Here is a 9812-nt window from a genome sequence, read left to right on the forward strand (position 1 = left end):
CTCTCTACATAAAAGCATTCAATATCAGACAAAATTTGAAAAAAAATAATTTAAAAGTTAAGAATAAATGGATAAGCACATAACTTTATAAAGAATGAGAAATACTTCTCTAATCCCTCATAGACTCCAACATAAAAAAAAAATCAACAAAAGACCATTTAATCTAAACACAAAAATCACAGTAGAGTAAAATAGTAAGTGCAAAATGCCAACAACTTAAATAAGGCTCTGATGAAGTCTCCAAAGAGCATAGAAGCAACTTGTTGAATTTTCCTGCTCTAAAAGACTTGATAAGGCATGACTTGAATAAAGACCTTCAATTATAATATTAAGACAATTAATTATTAAAATTAACACTAGTATAAATATAAGCAAAAGTAGTAACATTAGAAAAAACCATTACCTCTTAATCAACCAACAATAAAGAAGTTTCAAAATAGAGTTTGAAAATTGAATTTATCATCTAAAAATCATAAGTATGTTGTTAGTGAATCAAATTAACATGATAAAAAAATGAGAAGAGATGTACATGTAATTTTAAGATACCTTTTTTTATTTAAATTTGGACATTTAGGCTTAGTATGACCCTTTTTCATGCAATAACTACAAGTAGAGGAACCTTTTCTGACCATCTCCAAACTGCTTTTCATTCGCAAAGTCCGCGGACGTCCTTTAATTGCTATAAGTGGAGGGTCATGCAAAGCTATATTAACATCAGATACTTTTGGCATATCTTCAGATGTTGAATCAACAAACTTCTTATTTGACTCTTCAATATCCAATAAATCAAGTTTTGCAATCCCATTTTGCAAACTTTGAATTGCAATATCATGATGTTTTTCGGATTGTGAATCTCTTTCTGATAGTTCGAGGGAGTGAACCATAATACTATTAAACAATGAAGTGTCAGAAGTGTTGTTGCTTCCTTCTTGAAATCCTTCAATTGTCACTTCTTTTACCTTTTCTTTTTTAGCATTAATAGACCATCTATGTAAAACATACTGTGAAGGGAGACAATAAATCTTTTTCTTTATGAATACACATAATACATGTCTACAAAGAATACCTGAATATTCAAGCATGTGACAACTACAATTTGCTTCTTTTGAAGTGACATGAAAATTCACATAGTAGATAGGCTTCTCTTTGTAAATTTCACGAACTTTATACATTGAGACTTCAATAGAAAACTTAACCTTTTCTATGTACTCGAAGAAACTGTGAACTTCTAGGAGAAAATAGTTCATGATTATGGTCTCTTACAAATCTTGAAACAATCCATATTTCTCCATTTTTCTTTAAATACAACATTGCCTTACATCCTACCCTTGTTTCATCGTGTACGATAATACTATTACTTTCTTCTTTCACATATTGCACTAGTAAAGCTAGTAAAATTGAATACAATACTTATCTTCTCTCTTTTAATCAAATCCCATATTATTTGTTAAAACTCAAGCTACCATTGCTTTAAATTTTATAAACTTTCAACCATTAGTAGAAGTTCATAAATTATTCTACTTAAATTTAATATTAAAAGAAAAAAAAAACAAGAAAAAATTGGAAAGTCATACAATCATAAAAAAGAAGAAAATATTATTAGTTTGGGATTTAACCTCATGTATGTACAGATTTGCAAATATAGTTTGTGAGATAAAATTTGTGAAAGTATACCGATCAATTTTGAATAATGAGAAATAAATGGAGTAAGAGAAAAGTGAAAGAAGAAAGAGAAAGTGAGAGAAACGTGAAAGAAGAAAGAGAAAGAGAGAAACATGGAGAAATTGTTATTATTATGATTTAATTATTATTATTATATTTATTTTTAATTACATGTTTATATGTCAAAATGAATAGTTTTAATTGGATGATAGTGTAAAATAATTTTACACACTGTCAGTGTATTTCAATTAATCTTATATAACTAATCACCACCATATTATTTTAACATGTGTTTTCTATTTTGTAAATATAAATAAACTAAAATTTAAAAATGTTCCTTAATATCTTAATAACTCGTTGATATGAATTAATGGAACTAAATTTCCTATAAACAACCTTCTTAAAAATTATTTTTATTCTCTAGATTGTAATTTTATTCCATCAAACTTTTTTAATACATACATTCAGTTATTTATGATCATTTTGTAATAGGAAAAATCAAATAATATATCTAAATATTTATTTGATGTATATTTTTTTTATTAAAGATTAGTAGAAAAAGAACAGAGAACTAAACTCTTGAAATTGGATTCACCTAGTGTCGGATAAATAATAAATATTACTATTATTAAGCAAAATAGAGCAAACAAACTAGACTTTCAACTTACCCTTAGCATTACTAAAAAAAAACTTAGCAATGGAATACAAGGGTGAGAAGATGCCACGTGTCACCAAATGGAGAAACGGTTACACGAGTTGATATTCTGTTTCACTATGTTGCTAACTGTCTTTGCATTTGATGAAAACAATCAATCTACAGCCATTGATAACAATTCTGATCCGATGGTGAAAATAGAAGTCACGCGGATTGAAAAAAAAAACGGTTATTTTCTGTTATTATTTTCCCGCCTTTTCATTTAGTTCAGTTATGATCATTATATTCTAATTGCTTCACCATCAATTCAACAGTAATCAACAAGAATTCATTTTTATCTTTCTTTCAGTCATCACAAATCACTCTCCTGCCATGGCTAACTTCATTCCTGGTGGCAACGGCGGCTGTAGAGAATCATTTGTTGAACGGCAAGCAGAGATCAATGCTGCATGTTCTTCATTCATCAAAATCGGTTTCCGCCCGGAGCTGTTTACCATCAACAATCTCCATAAATACGGCTACACCGGAAGTAAATTCCTAGAGCTTATCAAACCAATTTCTTTCATCGGAGATCTAGGCGCTTTAAGATTTCTTTTCGATACAGCTCGTGAATCGTTGTGTTCTGATCCTTTCGTCTCACTACATCCGACTGAATTCTGCGTTTTCGTCTACTGTATCAACTGGATGAAAACTGAATTACCAGCAAGAATGAAGAAGGAAATGACGAAAGCTGATGTTGCCTTAGCAAGAGTACTTGTTGAATATGCTGCTCCTGTTACACGAAAATGCAAACGCATCCAGAGCGAGATCGATGAATTAAAGAAGCGTCAAATGGAGCTGGAGAGAGAATATTCGAAGATGAGTGCTGAATTGAAGTTAAAGTTAGGTCCTATTTATGAATACGAAGAGCCTTCCATAAGTCAATTGAGAATCGAGTCTTATCTGCTTTATGAAAAGGATTGTAGGTATAGGGGGATACGTCCCACTCCCATCCCTAAACTTGATGAGATGACATGTGCGGATTTGGTGGATGTGTTTGGTGGCGCTGTGAAGGAACGTCACTTAATTAAGTTCTTGAATGATCCTATTAGGAAAGAGGTCATTCAAACTTACCTTAAGGGTTTTGCTGCTATGGGTGGTGATGGTTTTTAGACCTCTGAATAATGATCATGTGCTTTGAAATATTGTAGTTTTATCATATAGTTTTAGGTTAGAATAAGTGATTACTTTTCTTTTACTATGCATACCGTTTAATTGACAGTTGAATGTAGGTTCCATAGTATGGCAAGAAATCTGATTTTTCCGTCATGCCATATGGCAGCTCATAAGTGAAAAATTTCTCATTAGATTCTGAAATAAATTCACATATTCAATGCATGCATTCAATATGGTACTGAATTTCATTCTCATAATGTGTGTGTTTTTTATTTCTTTCTGTAATACTACTAAACATGGACATGATTAATAACATTTGAATTTTTATATAATTGATTAATTTCCTGAGTTTAAATAGAAAAAAGAATCAAATGCAAACTAGTTAAAATATGAACTTAATACACGGATAGTGTAATTTCATTTTACATTTATAATACCACTTTTTAAAGTTAATTTTTAAACTAATTTCATAAATATTTATTTGACATAATCTTATGAAATGTCATGTATAAATAAATTTTCCACCATCAATACATTTAAATTAATATTTCAAACTACTAATTAATTTTATTAAAGCAAATTACAATTTCAACATTGTCTGCCCCCATAAGCTCTATACCCTCTTCATCATTATCCATTAGTCATTATATTCCTACTAGATTGCAAACATTTCCACATTGACTTTTGAAATTTCAAATATGATATCAATATAATATTTTTTTTCATCTAAAATTATCATGTATGTTTTAATAACTTTTTATCTTTTGTTAAAAAAATATTTCTCCCAAATACTCTCTTCCACTTGTGTTTTTTTTTAAAGAAGACCAACTACTCTTCAACTTAAAGTTACGTCCTTCCATTCCATATATATATTTTGGGTGAGTTTCTAGTCTCTTATGTTTTATTGAAGTAAAAGTAACTAAGTTAACAAACGGTTGAATTGTGTTTAGGTTTAAAATAAGAACTAATCAAACACAAATATTAAGGTTTTGTTTAGGAGTTTGAAGGGAAGGGGAATTAAGAGATTTGCGAGTGAGGATTTTTAAAATATACATTGTTCCGTTCCGTGTCGGTTACAAGTTTAATAACACGAGACCCACTTATCCAATCCTCTCCATTGAGCTAAGGTATAAATATCTTCACAAAGGATTTTTAGATACACAATATCTAATCTACACTCTCACTAAGATTATCTTGAACCCTAAATTGACTTGAGCATTGGAGTGCTAACCATGCAGGTACCCTCATTTTAATCTGTCGCACCGGAGATTAGCAACACCAATTCAAGATCAACTTCTCCAATTCAAGAAGCATTGTGATCGTAACATTCGATTCAAGGGTCCGCCTCACTGAATTGCTTAGGAAACTTCGCTCCAACATAGATTCCACAATGTTCTACATTTTTGGTTCTGTAACAGAATAGTGATGTCGTATGCAGGAATTGACTTTCGAATCCTACGATATCCACAATCTCAACTCTTATTTTCAACTCACAAACTCGTAACATCCTCATTACGTCGAATCAGAATCCCATTCAACCTTCTGATCCGAATGATCTCCGCAAATTTGTGTTCACCATCCGGTTTCTTTGTTTACATCTCTCTAAATCTTAAAAGAGTCGGTGTTCAGAAAGGAGCATAAAGGTTCGTTGGAACCAAATTGGTTGTCGTTCCCTCAGCCTCATTTTTCCCATCAAGACCTACAAATTACTTGAAAATCCCGCAGATCAGTGGGGATGATGATCTCAGGTCTAGATCTAGGGTTGCATCGTTCTCTAAAGGCAGTTTCAGTGAAAGTCGAGGGCAGGCCTCTCAAACCACATATTGGCCAAATATGCCCGCTCTTTCTACAACGACTAGGATGGTCTCGAGGGAAGCATCAAGTAGGTATCGCAAGTTCGTAGTTAATGGTGCCTGAGTATCGTATGTTCGTAGTTAACGTCGAGCGCCACATAAATATCGGGATACATTCGATGGGAATCATAGGATTCCCCCGGATGTACCAAGGCCTCCACCGATCGGGTAGCAAAGCAGAAGTCCACTGAAAGTGCCCGTTGAAAGATGTCCCAAGCCCCGACCGCCAGAACACTCGTCGACATCCACATCCGACAGCCGTGTGACACTCTAGTTGGAAAGATTTACCATAGAGCACACAGGTTCTATTTAAGAAGGGAATGAACAAGTTGGAATTCCATCATTTCCTAGGAGAACGACTAGTCAGCTATGACTAACTAGAGAGAGCTCGGAGTTTAAGAGCGTCGATGAAGAGAGATATGTCTCCTGACATGTGCCTTGAGCATCCACTGTCGAGAACCCATCTTCTCTCGGTAGTCTCGAGGCATTGTACCTATGGCAATATAATTAACAAGAGAAGGTACCCAATGGCTTATTGGGTCCTGAATGGTGAGGAACGAAATGGTTGCATTTGAGCATCCATTGATAAATGCCTTTAGGAACTAAAAATCTCCTAAATCTACATTTAGCAATGGAGTAGCCTTTCTTGCAACAATAGAGACAAGAGAAATTTACATTTAGATTGCTTTTGCTATCTTCATCCTTTATAACATATTTATATTTTTGATATGGATTAACCATACTTTTTCGAAAGTTTGATTTGTCGATAGCAAAAGTAATCTTGGGCTCAAGAGCCTTGTCAAGTTTGGCCTTTAGGTTTCTTACTTCACCTTGCCAAATGTAACAAGTATCACACCCAAAGTTCATCATTCTACTTCTAAGGTCCTCATAACTTGTTTTTGTGCTTTCCACTATAGAAGCTTTAAGTGCCTCAAGTTTCCTTTCGGATTGTTGAATTTTATGTTCCAAATGTGAAAACAAATTCTTATTTGAGGCAAGCCTTTTAAAGGCCTCTTTCGCTTCACAGTGTAAAGTATCAAACGCATTTTGCAATTCATGATGAGACATACTAGAGGATTTTTCATATTTAGCATGTCGTACCTGTTTCTTTTTGTTCTTTTGATGAGCAGAGAGACATAGGTTTGCATTTTCATCTTCATCACTAGAACTTTCATCATCGGAGGAGTCGCTATCACTCTCCCAAGCTATGTATGCTCTCCTTGGCTTTGATGGTTTCTTGTGTGATTTGTATGATTCTTTTTCTTTTGTCTTCTTGTTCATCGGACAGTCCGGTTTGTAATGACCCGGTTTTCCACACTTATAGCACGACCCTCTAGTCATTTTTCCTTTTGAGTCATCGGTTTTGGAGTACCTAGATTGTTTCCGGAAGTTTACCAAGTTCTTCTCGGAGTGTTGGATACCGTTCTTTCTCACGTAACGGTTGTAGCGTTTAACGAACAGCCCCATATCTTCACTCTTGTCCTCTTCTTCTTCTTCGCTCGATGAATAATCACTTTGCTCTTTTGCTTGAGACTTTGAGGAGGAAGTCTTTAGAGCTATTGATTTCTTTTCACTCACCTTTGCTTTGTCCTTCTTATCTTTCTTTTCGTGTTGTTCCAGGCTCAAGAGAACTTGTTCGTGCTCTTGTAGTTTACCAAACAATGTTGTCAAGTCCAATGTGGTAAGATCATTTGCCTCTTTGATGGCGGTCACTTTCGGCTGCCATTCCCTGTTAAGACATCTTAAGATCTTATTAGTAGCAATATCATTGAAAACAGGCCTACCAAGTGAATGTAATCGATTGATGAGATGAGTGAATCTCTTTTGCATGTCAGCAATGGTTTTCCCTTGCTCCGTGAAAAAGAGATCAAACTCTTGTGTTAGTGTATTGATTCTAGCCAACTTAACATCGTTCGTCCCCTCATGGGCAATTTGTAGTGAATCCCACATGGCCTTAGCAGTAGGACAATGGGATACACGATAGTATTCATCTACACCTAATGAGGAGATTAGGATATTTTTGGCTTTCCAATCATAATTGTATTTCTTTTCATCATCATCGGTCCATTGTGCTTCGGGCTTAGGTACCAATTCGTTGTTCTCATTGGTCATGGTTATTTGAATTGGACCATTGAGAATAACGTTCCATATTTTTCTATCTATGGAATTTATGTGCACCCGCATACAGTCTTTCCAATAACTATAATTTTCACCATTGAAAACGGGAGCTCTATTGTAAGCCCCTTTAGGTTCGTTAGCCATTTTCTATCAAAGTTATATTTTGAAGCACGGAGTGAACCGGAGCTCCTGATACCACTTGTTAGACTATGGCACGGATCTAGAAGGGGGGGTTGAATAGATCCCAATTAAAAACTTGAGTCGGCGCTACCAATTTAAAATTGGTTTTGAAAAATTGTTTTAAGTGCGGAAGCGGCCGAGGAAAATTTTAGTCTATAACGAACCGTTATTGGAAAACCGGATATGCGTTAAGCTAATGGATTAGAGATAAAGTGAAATACAAATCACTACACTAATTGTACAATCAATGATATGTTTCACTTACTAGGAATCCTAGTTCCAATGATCCAAAATACCAAATCAAACTAGTTACAAACTTAAGACAACTTTGGTTTAGGCAATTTCTCAAACACTTGGTGTGCATAAACACTCCAAGTGATATTTGTGTTGAGTAAGTAATTCAAATTTATCCAGTACAATATACTATTGTACTTTGGATTCAAACAGCAGTTTTAATTTCTTACTCAACTTATATCAACGTTTGAAAAAGTAGCTTAAACTAAAATCACTTAATTTTTAAGCTGAAAAACGATTATGCAGAAAATTAAAGAAGACAGAGATTTGATGAGGCAGTTCCCCCGCCGTCCTCGCTTCGGGGTACATCTGCCCTCAATTCTAAACTTAGAATTGAGATGATTTAATTAGATATCACCTGTGAAATTTAACCGTTTATACAAGGATTGCAAAGCAAGTAAACAACAGAACTCCCAATGTGTTGAATGATGCTTCTTATCCTTGCTCCTTGATTCAAGATGAATCAAGACCTTCGATCGTTGTTGCTAGACCTCCGATTCCAGCCCCTTTGTTGAAGAATCTTCCGTTCTTCAAACCCTCTGCCCGGCTGATCTCAAACACAACGAATCGAACCCGAATCCTTCACTTCAATATCACCGAATCCGCTACTAGACTGATGAAGACTTCCTCTTCTCAATCACCTTCGCTCAGCTGAATATTGATGAAGCAATTCGTCCAAAAAAACCCCAAACACAAACCGGTATTGGAGGAAAAAACCCTAACGGTTTTATTCAAGAAAGAACCTGCCACAAGCTTCAACCCGAACCGGATTCTCCAATCACAACTTCGAACCTTATCACCTTTAACCGATCACGAACCACATCAAAAATGATTGTGTATAGTTGATGTGTTGTGAAATATTGAAGATGAAGATGATGAATCTTGGACACCTTTTTCACTCTTTCTTGTTTCCTTGAACACTTGAACTCAAATTTACAAATGTTGTTTGATGAAAGTGTTTTGACTTCTATTTATAGTAACTGGCAAACCAACCAAAAATAACAGCTTTTCAAACAGTGGAAAGTACTTAGAAAACTGAGTTTACGCACGAGCGGTCGACCATAGGTCGGCGTGCGCTGACCCGTGGGAAATGCGCCGACCCCTATGGTCGATCCAAAGGTTTCATGCGCTGAGCCGTGGATAGCATCACTATGCCATGTGCCGACCTGTGGTCGACCCCAGGGTTTTATGCGCTGACCCGTGAGGTATGCGCCGACCCTTATGGTCGACTCAAGCACGTATGCGCTGACCATTCTCCAATTTGTCTGAGTTAAGCGCTGACCCGTGAGCTATGCACCGACCCTTATGGTCGACTCAAAGTCTTCAAATCTGCAAAAATTTGTGTTTTGTGATTTTCATGCATTTCGTCATGATCATACTTTGTCCACATATGTTTTTAAGAATTATAACAGATTTAGATAAGCATAGGAAAGGATACGATAGGTAATATGTTGCATTTGTTTGTAGACGTGCATGGTGGTCATTTGTCATCATCGAAACTTGCGATCGTATGTTGTCTGACTCTTTGCCTTTACAAAGTGGCATGGTGTCCTCAAACAATAGAAGACACAAATAAGCAATGATCCAATGGACGATATAGCGGCAGTCCACCTTGTGAACCAAGAGTTGTTTGTCTCGAACGCAAACACTTTATTCCTTCTTTTTGTCTGAGATGCCTGTTTACTCTTTGGTTCAAAGTTCTTTCTCCTTTATGGGTTCCCATGTTACTATTATGTTGGTGCAAGTTATACTTTTTATCACTTATCTCTCTCTTTGTTCTCGTTGTTACACGAACTACGAATGCTCTGACTTTCTCATTGCACAACGAGAATACATAGGCACAAGGATGTGAATCCATGGCAAGCATAATCCTAATTATTCCTTCTACCTTAGGG

The 9812-nt window shown here is 35.3% G+C and overlaps 1 pseudogene; it reads right to left on the bottom strand.

Moving 5' to 3' along the window:
- Positions 1 to 459: 459 nt before the first annotated feature.
- LOC127129947 (protein FAR1-RELATED SEQUENCE 3-like) lies at positions 460 to 1247 on the bottom strand (annotated as a pseudogene).
- Positions 1248 to 9812: the final 8565 nt, after the last annotated feature.

The sequence above is a fragment of the Lathyrus oleraceus genome, chromosome 3, assembly GCF_024323335.1.
Source record: "Lathyrus oleraceus cultivar Zhongwan6 chromosome 3, CAAS_Psat_ZW6_1.0, whole genome shotgun sequence".
NCBI lineage: Eukaryota > Viridiplantae > Streptophyta > Magnoliopsida > Fabales > Fabaceae > Lathyrus > Lathyrus oleraceus.